Raw genomic sequence first — 24,941 nt, 5'->3', positions numbered from 1 at the left:
ACGTCCTGGATATTGCAGTTTCCATAGCCCATGTGGAGGGTGTGACAAGCGACATCTGCTGATGTCACTATGAGACAGAGAGACCTAGTCTTGTTAGGCCTACCTGTAGCCCCCCTTTCCTCTGCCATAGTTATCAGACATCCCCAAAAGCTGTCACCTTGACTTTCAAAGATCCTCTTCCCTCAAACACTCTGATGACCTCTCTCCCTGAGCTTCTGTGTAGGTACTGAGCCTCCCGCAGAGGAGAAAGGCAGGCCCTTTGTGGAGACCTGCCACTGGGTTTCACTCAATCCTGTAACAGGTTTTGACTGAGCACTCAATTGAGAGCAGGCATTGGACAAGTACGGCAGGTACAGGGGCTTAGAGCAAGACTCAGGTCCTAGTCTTCAGTTTCACTAACATTAGAGAACACTCAATACATAATCACTTAAGTCATTAATAGCTATAGCTGTGATAAGCATCAGAAAAGAGAAATGTGTGTTGTAGTAAAATAGATTACAGGTTGTTTTCCTGGACTAGGGTGGAGGTGAGGTATCCAGAAAAGGTGCTTCAGGGAAATGATATTTACATGATGCTAGGAAAGATGGGCCTGAGCCAGCCAGAGACCATAACCCTGGGCACAGGGCTCTGCTGCGGGACAAACTTGTAATGTGCTGGGTAATGGAAATTGCGTGGCAGGAACAGAGGCCCTGACAAGTCAGTAGGTAGCTATGCAGGCTGTGGTTAAGGCTTTGGAGTAGGCATGGATGGTTTTATTTTGTTTTATTACTCCAGTGGACTTGAGAACAGGAGTTGAAGGGAAAATTAAGAAGGAAGCTTTGGGGGAGAGTGTGGTCTCCATGGGAGCTGTAGCTACAAGGACAGCATAGGAAGGTGTATAGACTGTGCCAGGCCTAGGGTGGATGAGATACAGGGCAGCAGGGTGTCCACACACAGATCATGGTGCCAACTGAGTCCTGGGGTCAGGAACAAGCTACACTTGGCAGAGGACAAGGGGGGAAGGCCCGTAGGAGGAAGGGCACCCGATGGGGCACGTGAGGAGGGTGAGCAGGACATGGAGGACCAGGGGCCCCTAACGCCCTGGGCCACGCTCTCCCGAGCACTCTCTCCTCAACTTTTTGAAACAGATACATTTCAGTTGCTGAAGTATAAAATTGCTGAAGTAAAATGTGAATTTACATGCAAAAATTAAACACAACAGAAAGGAATGAAGTGAAAATAAAAGTCAGACCTACATCCAACTTCTACTGAAAGGCATTTTCTTATTTTATTGCACTAAAGGATCTGGTGAGCCTACATTTCTTGATTTAAACACTTTCTGTGACTCCACATCTAGTCTCTCCCTCCACTTTCTTCCAGTTCTTCATAGTAGTGGCATGGTTTTCAGTTCTCCCACTGGTTACCTTTATAACTTTGTAAGTTCAGTTCAGTTCAGTTCAATCACTCAGTCATGTCCGACTCTTTGCCACCCCATGAATCGCAGCACGCCAGGCCTCCCTGTCCATCACCAACTCCCGGCGTTCATTCAGACTCACGTCCATCGTGATGCCATCCAGCCATCTCATCCTCTGTCGTCCCCTTCTCCTCCTGCCTCCAATCTCTCCCAGCATCAGAGTCTTTTCCAATGAGTCATCTCTTCGCATGAGGTGGCCAAAGTACTGGAGTTTCAGCTTTAGCGTCATTCCCTCCAAAGAAATCCCAGGGCTGACCTCCTTCAGAAAGGACTGGTTGGATCTCCTTGCAGTCCAAGGGACTCTCAAGAGTCTTCTCCAACACCACAGTTCAAAAGCATTAATTTCTTCGACACTCAGCTTTCTTCACAGTCCAACTCTCACATCCATACATGACCACTGGAAAAACCATAGCCTTGACTAGACGGACTTTGTTGGCAAAGTAATGTCTCTGCTTTTGAATGTGCTATCTAGGTTGGTCATAACTTTCCTTCCAAGGAGTAAGCATCTTTTAATTTCATGGCTGCAATCACCATCTGCAGTGATTTTGGAGCACCCCCCCCCAAAAAAATTCTGACACTGTTTCCACTGTTTCCCCATCTATTTCTCATGAAGTGATGGGACCAGATGCCATGATCTTCGTTTTCTGAATGTTGAGCTTTAAGCCGACTTTTTCACTCTCCTCTTTCACTTTCAAGAGGCTTTTTAGTTCCTCTTCACTTTCTGCCATAAGGGTGGTGTCATCTGCATATCTGAGGTTATTGATATTTCTCCCGGCAATCTTGATTCTAGCTTGTGCTTCTTCCAGCCCAGTGCTTCTCATGATGTACTCTGCATATAAGTTAAATAAGCAAGTTATGTGAATTTATTTGTCTGATGACATCAGTTGGACAATCTCTCTGGTCTGCCTTTCATCTGAGATGTGGAAATATTTTCCCCTGCACTTCCCTCCCACATTTACGTTTTCACACTGACAGTTCTGTTTCTTAGTCCTGAGTCTGTGTTTACTCTAGATGTTGACTGAAAACTCAGAAGCAGCTTTCACAGTATCAGAGGGATCTTAATGGCTGTTAGTGCAAACATGAGCAGGGCAGTTGGATGCAGAGAGAAAGACTTAGGATTCCTGAACTAATCAATCTGGTAAGTATATACCAAAAACCAAGGTCAAATGAAGTCTCCAAAAAAATGTGTTGCCCATCCAATCTCGAAAGCAAAGTTTAGCAAATATTTTTTTCTGTAAAGAGCCAAACAGTAACTGTTTAGGCTTGGCAAGCCATGTGTTCTGTGTCAGAGCTACTACCATCTGCTGTTGCAGCATAGAAGGTGTTGTAGAAACTATCGAGTGGGCCAAAAATTTCATTTGGGTTTTTCCATAAGATGTAATGGAAAAACTTGAATGACCATTTATTTTATCAATACATGATAAAACACAGATGGCTGTGTCCAAAAAAACCTGAAAACAAAATTGTCATCCAAAACAAGCCTCAGCCAACCTGTTTAAAGCATCAGTCCTCTAAATGTGGTGAACTTCAGACACCCCTGGGAGGTTTCCCACCCCTGCCAATAGTTTCTGATTCAGCAGGTCTGGGGTGGCCCTGGAACTTGTTAAAGGCTCCCAGGTGGCACCCCTTGACTATGCTGACACATGCTATGTTGCTGTTGCTTTGTACTAGAGCCTCATCCTCTTGTACATATTTGGTATTTTCCTGGGGTTCCTAAAAGCCTTTTTCTTTTTGCATTTGGAAACTGACTACAGCTTATCACCAAGATTTCCCATCATCATCATGATGATTTTTATTTCATGCTTTCATGAGTGCTTGCTCAGTTGTGTCTGACTCTCGGCGACTCCATGGACTGTAGACTGCCAGGTTCATGAATCTACTTTTTTCTTAAAATAGTTCCCTGTAGCACTCCCAGTCTTGCATTTTGCTAGACCAGTTGCTCTCCAAGCCTACTGTTCATTCATCATCTAAGACTATCCTTCACGGTCTCCAGGATGGGGCTCCTCCCTCTCAGGTCCTACGCTTTCCTATATCCTGGATTTACATTAGTCTTACTACACATCATCAAGGAGTAATTTTTTCACAAAAGATACATGAGATAGCTTCAGAAATCAACCCTGCCAATGCCTAAACTTAGACTTCTAGCCTCCAGAATTGTGAGAAAATAAATTTGTCATCTTTAAGCCACATGTCTGTGGTATTTTGTAATGGCAGCCTGAGCTGACTAATTCACAGGAGGAGTAGAGCAGAGAGGAAGCCAGATGAGATTAAAAATACTATCCAGGAGCTAAATAAAACAGGTACAATGAAAAAAAGCCATGATTCAAGTCTGTGACAATCAGTTTAAATCTAACCTTAACCCAACTGGCCAACGGACATAGCTGGACCACCAAGGCAAGGGTTGAGCAGGGACTGGACATGCCACTGGAACTGAAAGACAAGGCAAGCACTCAGCCCCCCATCAGACAAGGAATAACCAGAGAATTAAATCCACAGGAATACGTCAAGAATCATTCTGCAGCTGCTGTGAATCTCAAGATATGAATCCCAATGGAAAGAGGTAAGGCATTTAACAAGTTGATCAGAAAGTTATTCTGACAGGGCTTAGATCATATGATACTAGTGACATGAGGATAGCTTGATTATTTTAGATATTTTAAATCTGTATTCATTAAACTTATCTTGATGCCCATCAAAGAATTTGACATCATGGTCATGATGAAGAAATTACCACCAGTTAGCCAAATAGTTAGCACTTCTTTGATTCTTCTACTCTCTGCTTTTCATTTTGTGCCATTAATTCTTCATCCAGATAATAAAACAAAAAAGAGTATATAGAGAAAATGTACTATTTTGTGACTTTTTAAAAAAATCACAGAACACTCGAAGCACGTATATTGTTTTTGTTGTTTAGTCGCTAAGTTGTGTCCAACTCTTTTGCGACCCGATGGACTATAGCCCGCCAGTGGGTTACTAGTTCCTTCTCCAGAGGATCTTCTTGACCCAAGGATGAAACCCGAGTCTCCTGCATTGGCAGGCAGATTCTTTGCCACTGAGCCATCAGGGAAGCCTGAAGCAAGTATAAGTGAACGTAAAAGCAAGGCACTCCAGAGTTTTGCAAGTTTAACTCATTATACTTTTACAGAACGAGTATTCAAAGTTACACTAAAGGAAGAGATTGATTCCAGGCAAGAACAAGGAACCATTGCATTCCAATCCATAATATCAAACTACTGAAGAAGAGAGTCCAGCATGGATTTTCCTTTTTTACCATAAAACTTTCAGATTACCATTTGACTTGCCTTCAGTCAATATAAATGTTCAGTTTTGTCTATTTACAATAGCCAAGACATGGAAGCAACCTAAGTATCCACTGACAGAGGAATGGATAAAGATGTGGTATATATATATGTATATGCAATGGAATATTCCTCAGTCCAAAAAAAAAGAATGAAATAATGCCATTTGTAACAGCATGGATGAACCTAGAGATTATCATATTAAGTGAAGTAAATCAGACAGAGAAAGACAATATCATGTAAGTGATATTATATGACAAAATGACACAAATAAACTTATTTGTAAGACAGAAATAGACTCACAGACATAGAAAACAAACATGGCTACCAAAGGGAATAAATTAGTAGTTTGGGATTAACAGAAATATGCACTACTGAAATATAAAATAAACAGAGAAGTTCTGTATAACATGGGACAATATTCAGTATCCTGTAATAACTTATAATGGAAAAGAATCTGGAAAGAACAAATTCAAATATATATCTGAATCACTTCGATGTACACCTGAAACTAACACAGCATTGAAAGTCAACTATACTGCAATAAAAATGAATAAGTAAATAGACATGCATTTCTGTGGCAGTTAATGTTTTTTCTTAACTATAAAATGAATAACTATTTTATTTTGTATATTGATTTCCTTGTGTTTTTGTTTCTCTTCAATTATGAGACTGATTTTGGAGAAAATCAAGTTTTGATGTGGCAAAGGAGGTGGCAGTCCCTGAAATGCTTGGCCCAACCCAGGGCTTCTGTGGATAGTGCCAGTCTGGGGTAGGCAGCCACATCTCCATCTGGTAGGATCCATTCACCTGACCTTGGCCTGCAATAGACAACAAAAAGTTTGGGGGTGGGGGAAATTGGTGTTTTGGGGACTTGGGAGTTGTGGTTTCCAATTTAACTTGATTATTTTTAGCAAGTAAAACTGAGTTGACCATATATTCTTTTTGTATATAGGTTCCTGGGGGCATATTTGGGGGCATGTTTAAAGATTGATATGGGGTTTCCCTGGTGGCTCAGCAGTAAGAATCTGCCTGCAATACAGGAGATGAGGATTTGATTTGTGAGTCAGGAAGATCCCCTGGAGAAGAAAATGGCAACCCGCTCCAGTATTCTTGCCTGGGAAAATCCCATGGATAGAGGAGCCTGATGGGGTCACAAAGAGTAGGACACAACTGAGTGATTAAACCACCACTGCCAAACATAATATAGGTTATTGTTTATTTTAGAAAATAATTTCCTTAGGGAAGTATCTCAGCTGGGTAATATTTTCAAGTGAGTTTTATGATTTTGTGGCTATAACCTTTAAGATAGTTTTAATGAGAAATAGCTAAGAGATAGTAGAACAAAGGACTTGCCATTTCCTGATGAAATAGCATAATTTTCAAAGAGTATTTAAGAAAAAGCAATATTCTGTTAAGTGATTAGCTGCTCAAACTTTCCATAAATCTATATTTAAATATATACATATATTCAACTCAAGAGCAACATAAAATAAGAAATGCATAAGACAGGTATGGGGAAGAAGGTTAGCATAAAGCTAACAGTCATACCTCCACTGGGTACACCATTCTTCCAACACGCTGATGTGTTCACCAAACCAGAAGCTCCATAAATCTTACTGTTCAGGAATTGTTATTGAAGTTTTGTTTTGCAGGTATAATGGATGAAATAAATGGCCATCAGGAACTGAACTCAAGTTCAGTACCTCTCCCCTTCCTGGAGGTCAAGGGTTGGGGCTAATAGTTCTAACCCTGTAATAAAGTGTTTAGTTTCTCTGTCAACCAACCCCCATCCCAAAGCTATCACCACCACCCCCCATCTCCACCAAAAATCACCTTATTAATATAAATTCAGGTCTCACATATGGTTGAAAGGGGTTCATTGTGAAAATCCAAATACACTCATCACTCAGGAAATTTCAAGGATTTTAGGGGCCCTGTGCTAGGAACTGAAAACAAATATCAAATATATATGCTTCTGTTATACCACACAATATGTTAGGAAATGTTATATCTCTATAGTAATCATGAGGTGATGATATTGATAAAAAGATAAACATATACATCAATGGAACAGAATAGAGGTCCCCAAAACTCACACAATGGGCCCAAATGAGTTATGAAAAAGGCACTAAAGCAATTCAATGGAGGAAGGATAGTCTTTTCCACAAATGTTGCTGAAGCAACTGCACATCTACAGCCAAAACAACTTAAATTTTCCAGCCTACAACTTCCCAGGTGAAGCAGTGGTGAAGAACCTGACTGTCAGTGCAGGAGATGCAGGTCCACTCCCTGGGGCTGGAAGACCCCCTGGGGGAGAGAACAGCCACCTTCTACGGTATTCTTGCCTGGAAAATGCCATGGACAGAGCACCCTGGTGGGTGACAGTCCATGGTGTGGCAAAGAGTCAGACACAACTGATCACACACACACACATATATGGTATAAAGAAAAAACTGGGATATATGTTTAGACAAAGACTTCTTAGACTTGGTATCAAAAGCATGATTTTTATATAAAAAGAAAAAATGATAAGTTGGACCTTAGCAAAACTATTGCTCTATGAAAGGCAATAAGAAAAGGATGAAAGCTAGGAGAACATATACACAATCCATATATCTATCAAATGACTTGTGTTTATAATATATTAATAATCCTCAAAAGTCAAGAGTGAAAATAACAATCTGATGAGAAAAGGGGCAAAAGACATTTTACTAAACAGGATATTCAGAAGACAAGTAAGCACTTGAAAAGCTATTCTTATCATTAACCATTAGGGAAATACAAATTCTAAGTACAATGTAATAGAACTACATACTTATCTGACTCTTTGTGACCCTGTGGACTATATGGAATTCTCCAGGCCAGAATACTAGAGTGGGTAGCCTTTCCCTTCTCCAGGGTATCTTCCTGACCCAGGAATCACCTCGGGGTCTCCTGCATTGCAAGTGGATTCTTTACCAACTGAGCTATCAGGGAAGCCTACATACTTATCAGAACGGTACAGAAAAAAAAAAAAACAAATAAGCAAATCAAAGCAATGATAACACTAAATACTGGCAAGAAAGAAGAGTAACTGGATCACTTACACATTGCTGGTGGAAATGTAAAATGGTACAGCGGCACAGTCACTCTGGAGAAGAGTACAGAAGCTTCTTACAAAATATTTATGATATATTTATTATACAACCCAGCAATTACACTCTTGGACACTTATCCCAGAGAAATAAATATATGTATCACAGGAAAACCTGTATATAAATGTTCATAGTAGTTCTATTAATAATTACTAGCACTGGAAATGACTCATGTGTCCCTTAGAAGGTAAATGGCTAAATTATGGTCCATCCACAGCTTGGAAAACTTTCAGCAATAAAGAGGAACAAATTATTTTTATAGTAAAAAAAAACTTGGTTGAATCTCAAGGAGATTGTATTGAATGAAAATTTAAAAAAAATCTCAAAAGGCTATATGCTATATGATTCCATTAATAAAGCATCCTTGAAATGACAAAAGTCACAGATAACAGTTCAGTGGTTGCATGGGCTGGGGACAGAGGGAGAGGGTTGTGGCTGCAAAGGCTAATATACCTGTTTTGTGTCTTGACTGTATCACACATATTTGTGCATGAGTAAGATAAAGAAACTCTAGTACTTTGGCTACCTCATGTGAAGAGTTGACTCATTGGAAAAGACTCTGATGCTGAGAGGGATTGGGGGCAGGAGGAAAAGGGGACGACAGAGGATGAGATGGCTGGATGGCATCCCGACTCAATGGACATGAGTTTGAGTGAACTCCGGGAGATGGTGATGGACAGGGAGGCCTGGGGTGCTGGAATTCATGGGGTTGCAAAGAGTCGGACACAACTGAGCAACTGAACTGAACTGAAGATAAAGTTATGTAGAACTAAATATCCACAAACAGACAAGTAAGTGCATTAGAATATATAAAATCTGAACAACTTTGCTGGCTTACATAAATGCCCATCTTCTCTTTGTAACATCCAAGCTTTGGTCATTAAGATGTTATCACTGAGGAATTGGGTGAAGGGTATACAAAATCTCTATTATTTCTTAGGCCTGCATATGAATCAATAAGTATCTTAAACTAAGAAGTTAAAAAATACATAAAATTATCATATTCTGGGTTCAAGTCTGCCACTAAAATTAGGTGGTGATTTAGAAGTTGTCTTTGGAACAGAGGATTAGAAGCATAGCTGGGCCTCTGTGTACAGAGCCATGCTCATGGGAATAAATTATCCCAAAAACTCATGGATATGGTGCAGGAAAGCAAACCTGGGGCTTGGAAAGTGCATGTTTAAGAGATTTTGATAGTTGACATTTTAATAAATGCATTTCAGTACTTGTTATCAGTTAAGTCGCTCAGTCATGTCTGACTCTTTGCGACCCCGTGAACCGCAGCACGCCAGGCCTCCCTGTCCATCACCAACACCCAGAGTCCACCCAAACCCATGTTATAAGAAGGGGAAAAAAGGGAAAGAGAGAAGGAGCAGGAGGGAGGAAGGAAGGAAAGAAAAAAGAAAGGAAGGAGAAAGAAAACATATTAGAAAAATTACCATTTTGTAAACTTCAGTAAAATAAGTTATTCAGACAAGGATCAAGGGAGGCTGAAGAGCACTAGAGGCAATGTGAGGAATGACATAGTCCTGTGTTTCCATGATAGCATCTCACAGAGTGAGAGCTTGCTAATAAAAAAGGGAAAGCATACCTTCCTGTTGGAACACGCAGGTTGTTACATTTAGCTACATGATCAAATTTGTATAGCACTAACAGAGATTTCCTAACATTATATGCTTTCTGATGTGATATGATAGAAATACACAGAAGCTGCACTCTTGTCAAAGATCTTTAGTCTAAATCTAAACAAGTTTTGAATCTATTTTCCAAAGTACATGAAGTCTGGAAAATAAAAGAATCAACCATACAAATTCAGAATATGGAATATTCTGTAAACTCAGTTTCTTATAGATCAATATCATGAAAAAAAAGAAAAGAAATCACTATCATAAAAAATCAGTATCGTGATGAAAGAAAAAAATCCACATTGAGGTATACTCAGGAAACAGAGGTCAGTGGACACAAATTTGAGCTCTCCTTCTGACTCACTCTGGCTCACCAGAGTGGAGTTGTCTGACTGTTTTTGCAACTACTGTCAGGAGACATCAATACATTTCCTGGTTCTACCGCTCAGTGTGGGATTTACGCTTGTAGGTCCCATAGAACTAACCAATAGAGGAGAGGTCTCAAACATCTACCACCCCCAGGGCACAGTAACTCAGGACCCAGGAACTCAGTCTTTCTGGCAAAGAGGGCTATTAGCTCATCATGTTAGCTGCAGCCTGAGGGCATGGTTCCAGTTAAATACACATTTAAGGGCTTACTGTAAACCCTACCAGAGGCCTTAGAAGGTGGGTGCCATGTTCATGCTCTCCCTCTGGAGTGGTCCAGAGTGCCCATATCTCTCAGAGGGAATGTTTTACACATGTCTGGTGCCCTGGTTTTTGTCTGGGGCCCTGATGTTGGTGGCTGTCACCGAGGGGATGCCTCTTGAATGCCTGGCTGTGGTGGCTAGGGGGCTTGTGTTCCTGAATCCCACAGGACTGCAACAATCGGAGAGAGAGTTCTCAGCAGTCTGCCACACCTAAGGCACTGAAAGGCAGCAGACATACCCCCACACTCTCTTTAGAATATTTGCTTGTCCTGGAGCTTCAGCCTGAGGGGTACCTAGAGGTACACATATCTAGAGGCTTACAGAGATGTTCTCAGGGGACATGAACCAGGGGATACAATTACTCTCTCCCTCTGCCCCATGACAGCTCACCCAGAAAGGAGATTACACACTCGTCTGGAGCCTCAATATTTGTGATTGCCACCCAGGGATCAACTTCAGATTGCCTGGTTTGGTGCCCAACCGGGCTTACGCTTGCAGTCCCACAAGACTGTCCATATTTCCATACTTTATTTAGAGTCAGTTTCATGTTACACACTCAAAGAGCAATAGCATTCTAGTCAAACAGAACTTGGGAACAAGGTTGAGAGAATTTTCCCTGCCTGTTCATGGCAGTTCTACTGGGGCAGCTTCTCCTGCTCATGCAAGAATTCAGCATTGTGTAGTCAGCTTTGCTGTGAGAACTGACAACCCTAAAATCTCAGTGGCTTACACCAACAAACAGTGCTGCTCTTGTTGTGTGATGTCTGCATATGGGCTACAGGTCTGACCCACATGTCTTAGGATCCAGGCTGAAGGAGATATCCCCGGGTGGGAAATGCCATGCTGGTGGGAGAGGGAACATTCTCCATGGACCTGGCACTCTGCTCCTGCTCTTCTCATTTTCCCAGCAGAGTAGGTGCCATGGGGCAGGCACCTGTTGCCACCTGTGGGGATGCTGACCCAACCTGGGAATGGGGAGGAGAGCTGGGAAGGACAACACAGTCTACCACAGCTTGAGCCACTTTCTGCTGAACAAATCCTTACTCAGTGATCCCAGTTTAGAAGCTGTGGCAGAATTTCTCTCCTGGAATCCTAATTCCTCTCTGATAGATGTTGCTGTTTCCTTGCCAGATTGCTGTCAAGAGGACTGACCCTCTGACCCTAAGCTCAGTGACCCCAGCCCCTCGTCCACAACCCCTCTTCTGGCTGATGTCCCTGACGCAGACGTCTTGCCTGGAGGGCCGCGCCTTTCACCATCCTAACTGCTTGTCCCACCTCCACCTGCTTTCGGAGAAACCCTGTGACCTGGTGTCAGGTCCTCTCCCCATGTCAGTTCCCCATCATGGTGTTGGGCTACCAGGTACTGATTTCTGTCCGGATACAGGATGTTCTGTTCAGCAGGCTTGACTTCCTCCAGCAGTGACAGCTGGGCCACTGCTCTTGTGCCCTCCTACCTGCCCCCTCTCAGCTACTGGCCAACCAGCCTCACCATCCAGAGCCAACCGGTCCATGACAGCTGAGTAATGAAAAATGACACTCTCCTTTGCTTCTCAACTTGTCAAGTAACTTTCTATTAATTTTGTGTAGCAGATTTGACTTTTAATCCACATCCTTAAGTGTGAATGAAATTCAGTACCCATGTTTTTGTGCTCTACATAGGAGGGAAATTGCTGGTTGCAGGGATGTACTTCTGTTCAAACTTGGCATACTGCAGAATAGTTTTCCAAAGTGGTGGTGCTAATTTATACTTGTAACAGCAACAGAATGCAGTTTTTCACAGCCTTGAAATTTTAGCCATCATGATGGGTATTTAGTATCATCTCTTGGTTGGTTTCCTGTACATATCCTGATGACTAACAGTGCTGAGCAACTTTTATTTATCAACCAATCATTCTAAAACTTTCCCTTTGAGAAGTGGTTGCTCAAATATCTTCCCAGTTTTTACACTGCATCTTTTTCTTACTAATTTGTAGAAGCACATTATATCATCTAAAGAAGGGAACTTTCTCTTTGTGTGTGCCTGACATACTTGTTCCCAAGCTGTGACTTACATTATCATTATTTCAGTGCTATATTTCAGTGAATATATGTTCTCAGTTTTAGTGTAATCTGATTCTTCAATCTTTTTAATGTTCAAAGATTTGGTGTAGTGTTCAGAAGTATTCTTCTATACCTATGTCATTATACACTCTACTCAAATATATTCTAAAAAGTTCATTGTTTACTTTTCACATGTAGTTTTAAATTCCATGTGGAAATTGTTTGGGTATGCATGTGTATGTTTGTGTATAAGCCATGAAATAAGGATCAATTTTCATTTTTAATTGACATCACTATTACTAATATGACTATTAGTTATGTATTGCTATATACTAATAACAAATTAACAGAAAGAAAAATTAAGAATATCCCATTAACAATTGCACAAAAATAAAATTGGCATAGCTACAATGAAAAATAGGAAGAAATTTCATAAAAAATTAAATATATAACTATCATAGGATCTAGAAGACCCAGTTCTGGGTATATAACTGAAGGAAATTAACTCAGTATTTCAAAGAGATATCTTTGTTGCAGTATTTACAAGAGCCAAGATATAGATACAGTGTCTGTGGACAGATGAATGGATAAAGTAAATGTGATATATATTTTATATATCATTATATATGTGTATCTCTTCACTGCTACTCCAGCAAAGCACAGCCACTGCTCCTGACCTTTGACGTGTGCTATCTCCTCATGGCCACTCGTACCAGCGAAGGTCTGTCTTGTCAGGGCTATGGTTTTTCCAGTAGTCACGAATGGATGTGAGAGTTGGACTACAAAGAAAGCTGAATGCTGAAGAATTGATACTTTTGAACTGTGGTGTTGGAGAAGACTCTTGAGAGTCCCTTGGACTGCAAGGAGATCAAACCGGTCTGTCCTAAAGGAAACCAGTCCTGAACATTCATTGGAAGGACTGATGTTGAAGCTGAAGCTCCAGTACTTTGGCCACCTGATGCAAAGAACTGACTCATGTGAAAAGACCCTGATGCTGGGAAAGATTGAAGGCGGGAGGAGAAGGGGACAATAGAAGATGAGATGGATGGATGGCATCACTGACTCAATGGACATGAGTCTGAGTAAACTCCGGGTGTTGATGATGGACAGGGAGGCCTGGCGTGCTGCAGTCCATGGGGTTGCAGAGTCAGACACGACTGAGAGACTGAACTGAACTGATATATGTGTATATATATGTGTGTGTTTGGATGATTGATATTGCCGAGGTCCAGCCTCAGCAGAGTCCAGGGATATCCTCAGGATGGACGACGTCAGCGAATGAAGAAAGATAGATAAAGAGATAAAGAAAGAGGCACGGGGTGACCAAGCTTCTTCAAGCGAGGCCCATTTACTTTATTTTTCTCTGGGCTTTTATACCCTGAGTTATACATACAGCAAGGTGAAAAATGCAGAGTCAACTCAACATTCCATCAGTAATAACTTTTATCGATATCAGGCTCCTTCCTGCAAAAGTCTTATTTTCTGTACATCATCTTCTATTCTGGAGGCCTGTTGATATTCCATGACCTCTTTTTGATAAAGGTTGGTCAGCCAGAACACCAGAACAATGATTTTCCCTTAAAGTGTTTCTTCTTAAATTCTTAGCCTGCGTCACCCTTAAAGTACAGAGTTACATTCTTATGGAGCAAAGATTCAGCGGGTTACAGCAAAGAAAGAACTTATTAACTCAAAGTCTAATGTTGCTAAGGCTAAGGCTATTACTTATTTTTTCTACATCCTGACTATATGCACTCCCAGGAACACAATGGATAAGGGATGTGAGAACTTGGCAGCAAGCATTGCATAGGTTCAACAATGTTGCAAGAGTCTGGAAAAAGCTGCCATGTAAGCTAGAATGCTAACAGAGGGTTTGAAACACTCCTTTCATGCCAAGGAGATTTATTAACTAAAGCCCCAAGTTAACTCTTTTGGTCAGGGACAGTCCCCTGCTAATGTCAGAAGAGCTGGTGAAAGACATAAAATAGTAAGACAGACAGATTCTGGTTCGGGGGTAGATGCTTGAGCAGGTCCAGGGGGTCCGTCGAGTCCTGAGGCCTTGCTCATCAGGACTCTTCCGCATGACCTTGTCATGGGTCGGATGGCCCAGGGATTCCCTCGAGTCCTGCATGACCTTGTCATGGGTGGGATCTCCCATGCTGGCTTCTGGCATGATATAATAATGAAATATTATTCAGTAATACAAAGGAGGAAGATCCCACCATTTGTGATAACATGGATGAAAATTGAGGTCTTAAGTGAAATATGCCAAAGACAAATATCAGTTACTTGTGGAATATAAAAAAGCCTTCAAACTTAAAGAAACAGAATGCTGAATGTTGGATGTTGGTTGTCAGGGATTAGATGGTGGGAGAAATAGTAAGATATTGGTCAAGGAGCACAAACTTTCAGAATTAGTTCTAAGGATATAGTGTACAGCATGGTGACTACTTAATAATACTGTATTGTGACAGTATACTAACACATATATATGGAATTTAGAAAGATGATAATGATAACCCTGTATGCGAGACAGCAAAAGAGACACAGATGTATAGAACAGTCTTTTGGACTCTGTGGGAGAGGGAGAGGGTGGGATGATTTGGGAGAATGGCACTGAAACATGTATAATATCATATAAGAAATGAATCACCAGTCCAGGTTTGATGCAGGATACAGGATGCTTGGGGCTGGTGCACTGGGATGACACAGAGGGATGGTACAGGGAGGGAGGTGGGAGGGGGGTTCAGGATGGGGAACACATGTACACCCGTGGCAGATTCATGTTGATATGGCAAAATCAATACAATATTGTAAAGTAAAATAAAATAAAATAAAATGTTGAATAGGAAAAACAAATAATACTGTATTGTGTACTCAAAATTTTCTGAGAGTAGATCTTAAGCATACTCACCATGGGGAAAAAAGAAAATAACTCTGTGAGATGATTTATGTGTTAATTTCATTGTGGCAATCCTTTCATAATGTATTCATATATCAAATAATGACAGGGTACTATTTAAATATGGCAACCTACTCCAGGATTCTTGCCTGGAAAATCCTATGGACAGAGGAGCCTGGCAGGCTACAGTCCATGGGGTCACAAAAGTTGGACATGACTTAGTGACTAAACCACCACCACCATTATTTAAATATATACAATTTTATTTGTCACTAGTGTCTGCATGTGCTAAGTCACTTCAGTAGCGTCTAACTCTTTGCAACCCTAGGCACCATAGCCCATCAGGCTCCTCTGTCCATGGGATTCTCCAGGCAAGAATACTGGAGTGGGTTGCCATGCCCTCCTCCAGGAGAGCTTCCTGACCAAGGGATGAAACCACGTCTCTTATGTTTCCTGCACTGGCAGGTGGGTTCTTTACCACTAGTGCCACTTGGAAAGCCCATTTGTCACTTATATGTCAGTAAATCTAGAAATACATTTAAAAAGAAAATTGAAAAAAGAGAAAAGAACACCCTAGATTAAAGAGATGTAATAACAAAATGTAACACGTGAACATAGATTGTTTTCTGGTTTCAATAAAAGTTGTAAAAGTCATTTTTAAAGCAACTGAAATTTTTGAATATGGACTGTGTATTAGATCAGTTCAGTTCAGTAGCTCAGTCATGTCCGACTCTTTGCAGCCCCATGAATCGCAGCACGCCAGGCCTCCCTGTCTATCACCATCTCCTGGAGTTCACTCAAACTCACATCCATCAAGTCAGTGATGCCATCCAACCCTCTCATCCTCTGTTGTCCCCTTCTCTTCCTGTCCCCAGTCCCTCCCAGCATCAGAGTCTTTTCCAATGAGTCAACTCTTCACATGAGGTGGCCAAAGTACTGGAGTTTCAGCCTCAGCATCATTCCTTCCAAACAACACCCAGGACTGATCTTCAGAATGGACTGGTTGGATCTGTATTAGAGAATTACCTTGAATTTTCTTACCTTTGATTATGAAACTATGTCATTGAGATCGTCTAATAGTTTAGCAAGATAAAAATACAAGAATACATAACAAAAAAATTACAATTGTTGATTCTCCAATATATTATTAATCACTATGCTGTACAACAGAATTTAACACATATTATAAATCAACTACACTTCAATTTTAGAAAGAAAGAAAAGATGAGTAAGAAAGGAGAAGCATTTTAGGTTTGGAAAGTCAAAATGACAAAGATAAATAATGTTGGGAAGACCTGCTTAGAAGACTGCAAACTCCAAGGAAGTCATTGAGTTGTTTTTGCCAGTGATGAGGACTCAACCACCTTTAGTCTTTCTGAAGCCAACTTTGGACAAGACAAAATCAGTCAGTAAGAGCTCTTCACCAGTCTCAGAGACATTTTCTGACCTGGACCTGGATATAGATGCTTTTTGAATATGATATCATGGGGGAAGAGAGCTGGGTGCTTACTTGTGCCAGGCCTTGTGCACAGCATTTTTCCATGGATTATCACATTTACTCATCACAACAATCCTCTGGGTTGAAAATGTAGTGGATTTTTTATTAGGATTGTTGAAAAGAAGAGTCATGTCAAAGAGCTTAGGTGCTTTGAGAACCAAGAAATGGTAGCAGGAAGTGAAATATTGAAAAGTGTCTTTCTTAAGAAGAGAGTTAAGATTAAAAAGTGAATTCATTTTTGGACATGTAGATAATTGAAGAATTAGAGTCCTTAATACAGAATGCCTTAAGAAATTGAACTTTTCTAGTGACCTCATGGATTCATTTTTGGCTTTACGAATTGACAGTTTAAGTGACTCAAGAAAGCTTGCAAGGATTATGACACCCATTCTTTCTACAAAAAAATATGGATTAGAACAATGAAAATTTAGAAAATTATCCCTTTTCATTAAGTTTAAATTTCTTAAGTTCACATTCAGTTTTGACCAAATAATACTAATATGTTCATGGTCTGTCTGTGATGCAAACAGGGAAAACTCAGCAGGCAGAAATAAATGCTGTAACTCCTGAAAACCTGAATTAATATCACATGTATTCCCTGATGTTCTTGTAAATCTAGAATACATGTGTGGGTAAAGAATATGAACAACCACTTCCTGAAAGTTAGGCAGAACTTTCAGTCCTACATAGTGTCAAGTAATCTTTCCTAGTTATCTGAAGTTACATCAGCTAATGACAGTATGAAATGGAGAAGAAATCTAGTAGCTACAGACACTGGAGATGGAATATAATTTTCTAATTTGTCTGTTATTTGAAAACGCTTTCAAGTACTACAAATCTTGAACTAAATGAGAAAATTAATTTTACTGACCCTTTTGTAATGAAAAAAAAAAGAAAATTTCCCAAAAGATTATGTGCGATTTCAGATAGAATAATTTATAAGTAAAGATGAACAAAAAACAGAAACTAGTCTAACAGCCTGGAGTATTTTGTCATCTGGAGTCAGTAGAGAAGACAAAACCGTGATGTTGACTGTCATGACAGGGATGGCCAGTCTCTCATCAGAGATTGTCTGAATTGCCGTTACCTGCTGAAATGGCTTTTCAGCTCAATGAAGTATTTGGCTCTATTGATATTGATTCAGGGTCTGTAACAGTTGAAGACAATGTGCTTCATATTGATCTGAGTTTGAAAAAAAGTGGTTCATAAAAAATTAAGAGAATCTGTGGCAGTTGGCAGGCTTTTTTTAGTAAAGAATTCCCTTTTTGTCTATTTTGTAACCTTCCTCTTAAACAACATTTACCACATCATATACTACAATTCCATTAAATTTCATTTTGAGAGAGAATTAACTTTTACCAATTATCAGCTTGCTGATTTTTCTTCCTCTTTTCAGCTTTTAAAAGATTATTTTTCTTCCAGTCTCATTGAGATATAATTGACATACATCACTGTATAAGTATAAGGTGTACAACATGATGACATACATACATTATGAAATGATTATCACAGTAAGTTCAGTGAACATCTGTCGTCTCATATAGATACAAAATTAAAGAAATAAAAGAAAAATTTTGTCCATGTGATAGAATTCTTAGAATTTACTCTCTTAACTACTTCCATATTTAATATAGAGCAATGTTAATCATATTAAATATGTTGTGCATTACATTTCTAGTATTATTTACTTTATAACTAAAAGTTTGTACTTTTCAACTGATTTCATCCATTCCTCCCACTTCCCCAACCACCCCACCTCCCCTGACCAGACTTCTGGTAACTACAGATCTGCTCTCTTTTCCTATGAGTTTGTTTGTATAATTTTTTTGAAATATAATTGATGTATAATACTATATTAATTCCGGTTACATCTTTTTAGGTTACTTCCAGACAGGCCAAATTATATAATTGGTGATAGAATCCAGTGTGATTGTTGATATTTTTCAAGCTAAAAAAAAGAAAGTGACTTTTCTACTCCTAAAGTTAAAGACTGCAATGATGATTAAGTTTTAAAAGCAGTTACTAAAAGAGGCAGGAGAAGAACTTTTTAAGTGGAGAAATTATATTTGTTTATATTTACTATGAATAATTTGCCTATAACTATACAAGACAAAATTATTTCTAGACAAGAGTAATATAATAGCCTTTACCAATGCACCCCTGCTTTGCCAATTCCTTGACTCTTATTTGTGTTAAAAGCATCAAGGACAGGAAGTATTCTGTAACAAGCTAATCTGAGACCCTCTCCTGGTTGAGGATATTGATCTTCACAATCCTGAACAAACATTATCTCAGAGAACAGACAACCAGAAATTTTTGAAAAATTTAGCAGCTCCTAATATGTTACCATCTAGTCAAGGCTATGGTTTTTCCTGTGGTCATGTATAGATGTGAGAGTTGGACTGTGAAGAAGGCTGAGCGCCAAAGAATTGATGCTTTTGAACTGTGGTGTTGGAGAAGATTCTTGAGAGTCCCTTGGGCTGCAAGGAGGTCCAACCAGTTCATTCTGAAGGAGACCAGCCCTGGGATTTCTTTGGAAGGAATGATGCTGAAGCTGAAACTCCAGTACTTTGGCCACCTCATGCGAAGAGTTGACTCACTGGAAAAGATTCTGATGCTGGGAGGGATTGGGGGCAGGAGGAGAAGGGGACGACAGAGGATGAGATGGCTGGATGGCATCACTGACTCGATGGACGTGAGTCTGAGTGAACTCCGGGAGTTGGTGATGAACAGGGAGGCCTGGTGTGCTGCGATTCATGGGGTTGCAAAGAGTTGGACATGACTGAGCGACTGAACTGAACTGAACTGAATATACTACTCTTACTGGATCTTTGGAATACTCAAACTCTTTTTTGAATTATAGTTGATTTGCAATGTTGTATTAGTTTCTGGTGTATGGCATGGTGAGGTGATACATTATTGTAGTTTGGGTTTGTATCTCTCTGATAATTAGCAATGTTGAGCATTTTTTCATGTGCCTGTTGGTCATGGGTAGGGAATATTCAAACTTAAAAAGTATCACTCAGAAAAATAATGTCAGAAGAAGTTTCCTCACAGGAAAAACATGATTTGAAAAGGGGTCCACATGATGTTTGTAAAAGATTGTGTCATTGAATTAAAGAAGAACCAGCTCCCCAAGATATTCCAAAAATTCTCTGATGGAAATTTTCAAGCCATTTCTTAGGACATACGTTTACCCTGTGTTCTTAAAGTAGACCCCCCAAAAGCGGTTTTCACATGAGAGTTTTTCACCAAAACATGAGTATCAGTTTTACTGCATGGAAGTCTAAAGGAAATCAATGGAAAGACTGAATATAAGTGAAGTGGTCCATTCCCCTGAGTAGGATGGCCGCAGGCAGAAGAAGATGGAAAGCTACAGCAAGGCAAAGAAGCCCATCAAATGAGGGCTGGGAGGACTGCCATGGTTTGTGCTCCCCTCCAGGGAAGTGTCCATGAGTGGATGAGTGAAGCCAGGGGCTTTGCAGCTGCAGGGACTTTTGAAAAAAATGTGCCTCTTTGCTAACACAGAATGTTTCAGACCTCTGTGGGCTGCATGGAGACAAAGCTAGAGGACACTGAATGACAAGGTTACAGCACAAACTGAAGAATTCAAGAGAATGATCATATATTCTATCTCTCTGTGATTATGGGCCAAGGAAAACAGCCAGGGTGTAGTCAATGGCAGGAAGCCAGCCGCTGTTAAATACCTAGAACCACAGCTTCAGGCTCTCAGAAATTAGACCAGGCTGCTGGAAAGAAGTTCTGCTAAAGTAAAGAAACATCCTTGACTTAGAAGCATGAAGAATTTAATAAAGAAACAAGGCCAGAATACATCTGTATCCAGAAGAGCCCTTTATGACTTCACGTTATATATGACAAATGTTGTTATCTTTCTCGTTAAACTGAGTAATTGATTCTTAAGGTTCAGATGGTGAACCTGTTTTTAATAAATGATTGAATTAACTGTGAGGCTGCTCATTAAAATGCAATATTGCAGCTATCGTGTGGAGAATATATTACAAAACTTTCAGCCAATATATGAAAACCAAAATGTTTTTATTTGTACAATAAAGAAAAAAGAGTTTCGCTGTCAGTTCTGTACATTTTTATTGAAAACTTTTTATAACTCTACTTTTAAAATTTTGTATAAAAGTGTTTGCAAATTACATACTTAGTTTAATGAAAATACTTTAGCCACCCCCCTAAATAATTGGGTATTTGCTTGTATGTCAAACAGGTATTAAGCTGCACTTAAAGACCATCAGCTGGCTTAGCCAGTCAATCTGCCTCCTTAGGTTCTGCTGACTTTGAGGTTTCTTTCAACACAGTTTCATCATTCCTGAAAGGATTTTGGGTGTTTATTGGTTTTCTTGGGCCTCCCTGTGGCTCAGATGGTAGAGAATCTGCCTGTAATTCAGGAGACATGGGTTCGATCCCTGGGTCAGGGAGATCCCCTAGAGAAGGGAATGGCTACCCACTCCAGTATTCTTATGTGGAGAATTCCATGGACAGAGAAGCCTGGCTGCAATCCATAGTTGGACAGTCGGACAAGACTGAGAAACTAACACTTTCACTTTTTCACTTATTGGTTTTCTGGGACTGTTGTACAACAGATTGGGTGGCTTAACCAACACAAATGTATTGTCTCACAATTCTGGAGGCTGGGAGTCTGAGATTAAAGGGTTAACAGGTTTGATTCTTTCTGACGGCTATGATTCTCCTTGCCTTGTGGATGGCCTTCTTCTCTCTGCACTTCCTCACTCTGCCCTCCCTATTTGTATGTAGCTCTGTGCCCAAATTTTTCTTTTTTCTAAAGACAGCAGCCATTTGTATTAGATCCATCCTGCTGAGCTTGTTTTCTACTCCCTTCTCCAAATAAAGTCACATTCTGAGGTACTGGGGGTTAGGACTTTAACATATGAATTTGGGGCAGAGGGATGTATGAATTCAACCTATAACAAAGTGAATTCCCTTCTGGAGGCTGTGCTACCCATGGGAAGCTTAGGGATCATGGACCTTGTTTGCTAGGCTTGGAGTTTCCCTTTTGTAATACATCCCCCCAATATATCTTGCAATTCATCAGGGACCTCCAGTACACAGTGACAAAGGCCAGTACTTCTACATGAAGATCTTTAAGCATGCATCTGTCCTAACAGAATCTCTGACTGTACCCATGTGTCTCTGGCCACTTCTGCCCACATGAATGAGTTCTGCCTAGCTCTCTACATCTAACTGCAAGGAAGGAAGTACAAGCCTCCAGGTGCTGGGCATCCACTATGTAATAGGCTTTGCTAAGCTCTCCACAGACATCATCTCCTTTTATTGTCCCATAAACCCAGAAAGAAAGAAAAAAAGGCAATGCCAAAGAATGCTCAAACTACCACACAATTGCACTCATCTCACACGCTAGTAAAGTAATGCTCAAAATTCTCCAAGCCAGGTTTCAGCAATACGTGAACTGTGAACTTCCAGATGTTCAAGCTGGTTTTAGAAAAGGCAGAGGATCCAGAGATCAAATTGCCAACATCTGCTGGATCATGGAAAAAGCTAGAGAGTTCCAGAAAAAACATCTGCTTTATTGACTATGCCAAAGCCTTTGATTGTGTGGATCACAATAAACTGTGGAAAATTCTTCAAGAGATGGGAATACCAGACCACCTGACCTGCCTCTTGAGAAATTTGTATGCAGGTCAGGAAGCAACAGTTAGAACTGGACATGGAACAACAGACTGGTTCCAAATAGGAAAAGGAGTATGTCAAGGCTGTATATTGTCATCCTGCTTATTTAACTTATATGCAGAGGTACATCATGAGAAACACTGGGCTGGAAAAAGCACAAGCTAGAATCAAGACTGCCGGGAGAAATCTCAATAACCTCAGATATGCAGATGACAGCACCCTGATGGCAGAAAATGAAGAGGAACTCAAAAGCCTCTTGATGAAAGTGAAAGAGGAGAGTGAAAAATTCGGCTTAAAGCTCAACATTCAGAAAACTAAGATCATGGCATCTGGTCCCGTTACTTCATGGGAAACAGGTGGGGAAACGGTGGAAACAGTGGCCAACTTTATTTTTGGGGGCTCCAAAATCACTGCAGATGTTGATTGCAGCCATGAAATTAAAAGACGCTTACTCCTTGGAAGAAAAGTTATGACCAACCTAGATAGCATATTCAAAAGCAGAGACATTAATTTGCCAACAAAGGTCCGTCTGGTTAAGGCTATGGTTTTTCCTGTGGTCATGTATGGATGTGAGAGTTGGACTGTGAAGAAAGCTGAGCGCCAAAGAATTGATGCTTTTGAACTGTGTTGTTGGAGAAGACTCTTGAGAGTCCCTTGGACTGCAAGGAGATCCAACCAGTCCATTCTAAAGGAGATCAGTCCTGGGTGTCCTTTGGAAGGACTGATGCTAAAGCTGAAACTCTAATACTTTGGCCACCTCATGCGAAGAGTTGACTCATTGGAAAAGACCGTGATGCTGGGAAGGATTGGGGGCAGGAGGAGAAGGGGATGACAGAGGATGAGATGGCTGGATGGCATCACTGACTCGATGGACATGAGTTTGAGTGAACTCCAGGAGTTGGTGATGGACAGGGAGGCCTGGCGTGCTGCAATTCATGGGGTTTCAAAGAGTCGGACATGACTGAGCGACTGAAGTGAACTGAACTGAAGCTCTCCACAGATATCATCTCCTTTTATTGTCCCACAAGCCTAAAAAGTAGGTGATGATGTTTCTGTTTTATAGATGAGAAGACTATTGTTTTTCAGTCACTCAGTCATGTCCAACTCTTTGCGACCCCATGGACTGCAGCACACCAGACCTCACTCACTGTCCTTCACCATCTCCTGGAGCCCGTTCAAACTCATGTCCATTGAATCAGTGATGCCATCCAACCATCTTGTCCTCTGTCGTCCCCTTTGCCTCCTGCCTTCAATCTTTCCCAGCATCAGGGTCTTTTCTAATGAGTCAGCTCTTTGTATCAGGTGGCCAAAGTATTGGAGTTTCAGCTTCAACATCAGTCCTTCCAATGAATATTCAGGATTGATTTCCTTTAGGATTAACTGGTTTGATCTTCTTGCAGTCTAAGGGACTCTCAAGAGTCTTCTCCAACACCATAGTTCAAAAGCATCAATTCTTTGGCGCTCAGCCTTCCTAAAGGTCCAACTCTCACATCCATAAATGACTACTGGGAAAACCATACTTTTGACTATATGGACCTTTGTTGGCAAAGTAAAGTCTCTGCTTTTTAAATATGCTATCTAGGTTTGTCATAGCTTTTCTTCCAAGGAGCAAGCATCTTTTATACAGCAAATAAATTAAGTGCTTTGCTCAAACTTTTGCTTATCATTTCATTAAATGACATAGATCCATCATACTTTCTCATTTAGCAGAGATGAAATATCACTCCTGGTAAGGACAGAGAAAAGGATGAGTGCCAGAAGGAAGAGGGATTTCGTGAGTCTCCACAATGAGGACTGACACCCCTGTTTGAAAAGGAAGGGTAATCCTCCTTCACATCCTCACTGTTCACAACAGGCAAAAGGAGGAAGCAACCCAAGTGTCCATCCATGGATGAATGGATAAGCCAAGTGTGGAAGTGTAGTCTATCTATACAATTGAATATTAGTCAGTCTTTAAAAGGGAGGGCATTCTGGATCTAGCAAGTGAGGGAACCTGTTGTTTGTTCTTGCTCCCTTCCTGCTGCAGCAGAGGCCCCAATAAAACCTTGCCTGAATTTCTTGTCTGACCTCTGGCCAATTTCTATCAATTAAGGAGGTCAAGAACCCTGGTAGGTAACATACTTTGTGGCACCAAACATGGGGCACTTGTCCCCTTCTGGAGAGAGAATCTGGGCACCTCCAGGACCACCAAATGCAACTTCCTCATGGGTGGCAAGTGACCAAATGAACCAACTGAACCTCTTGTTACAGTGTCACTATATTTGGTAAGTTTGCCTTCCTGTCCCTGAGGGGCCTCAGTACTCTCATTCAGGCAACGCTTTCCCCTCCCCTTTGTCCTTTTCCTCTCAGCACTTTCTCTTTCCTTTTGCCCCTTTCCTTCTCCTGAAATCTTCCTACTTCTCTCTCTGTCCTCTCTTTCTTCAGCCCTATTCTTCTGAGGGAGAAGTGGGCATCAGTGGACTGCAGCATCTCTCCACTCAGCTTGTGAGGCCGTGTTTCCTCTAGCTGGCAGTGGCTCACCTTGATGGGTGACAAGCAGAGGTGGGAGAGGCTCACTCCACTCTATACAGACGTTGGCACGGCAGGCTCTCCCTGACCTGACATTTATGAGAGTGATAGAGG

This window comes from Oryx dammah, unplaced genomic scaffold (assembly GCF_014754425.2).
Source record: "Oryx dammah isolate SB20612 unplaced genomic scaffold, SCBI_Odam_1.1 HiC_scaffold_16, whole genome shotgun sequence".
Classification (NCBI taxonomy): Eukaryota; Metazoa; Chordata; class Mammalia; order Artiodactyla; family Bovidae; genus Oryx; species Oryx dammah.
The sequence above is the reverse complement of the archived record's forward strand: the minus strand, read 5'-3'. Positions refer to the sequence as shown.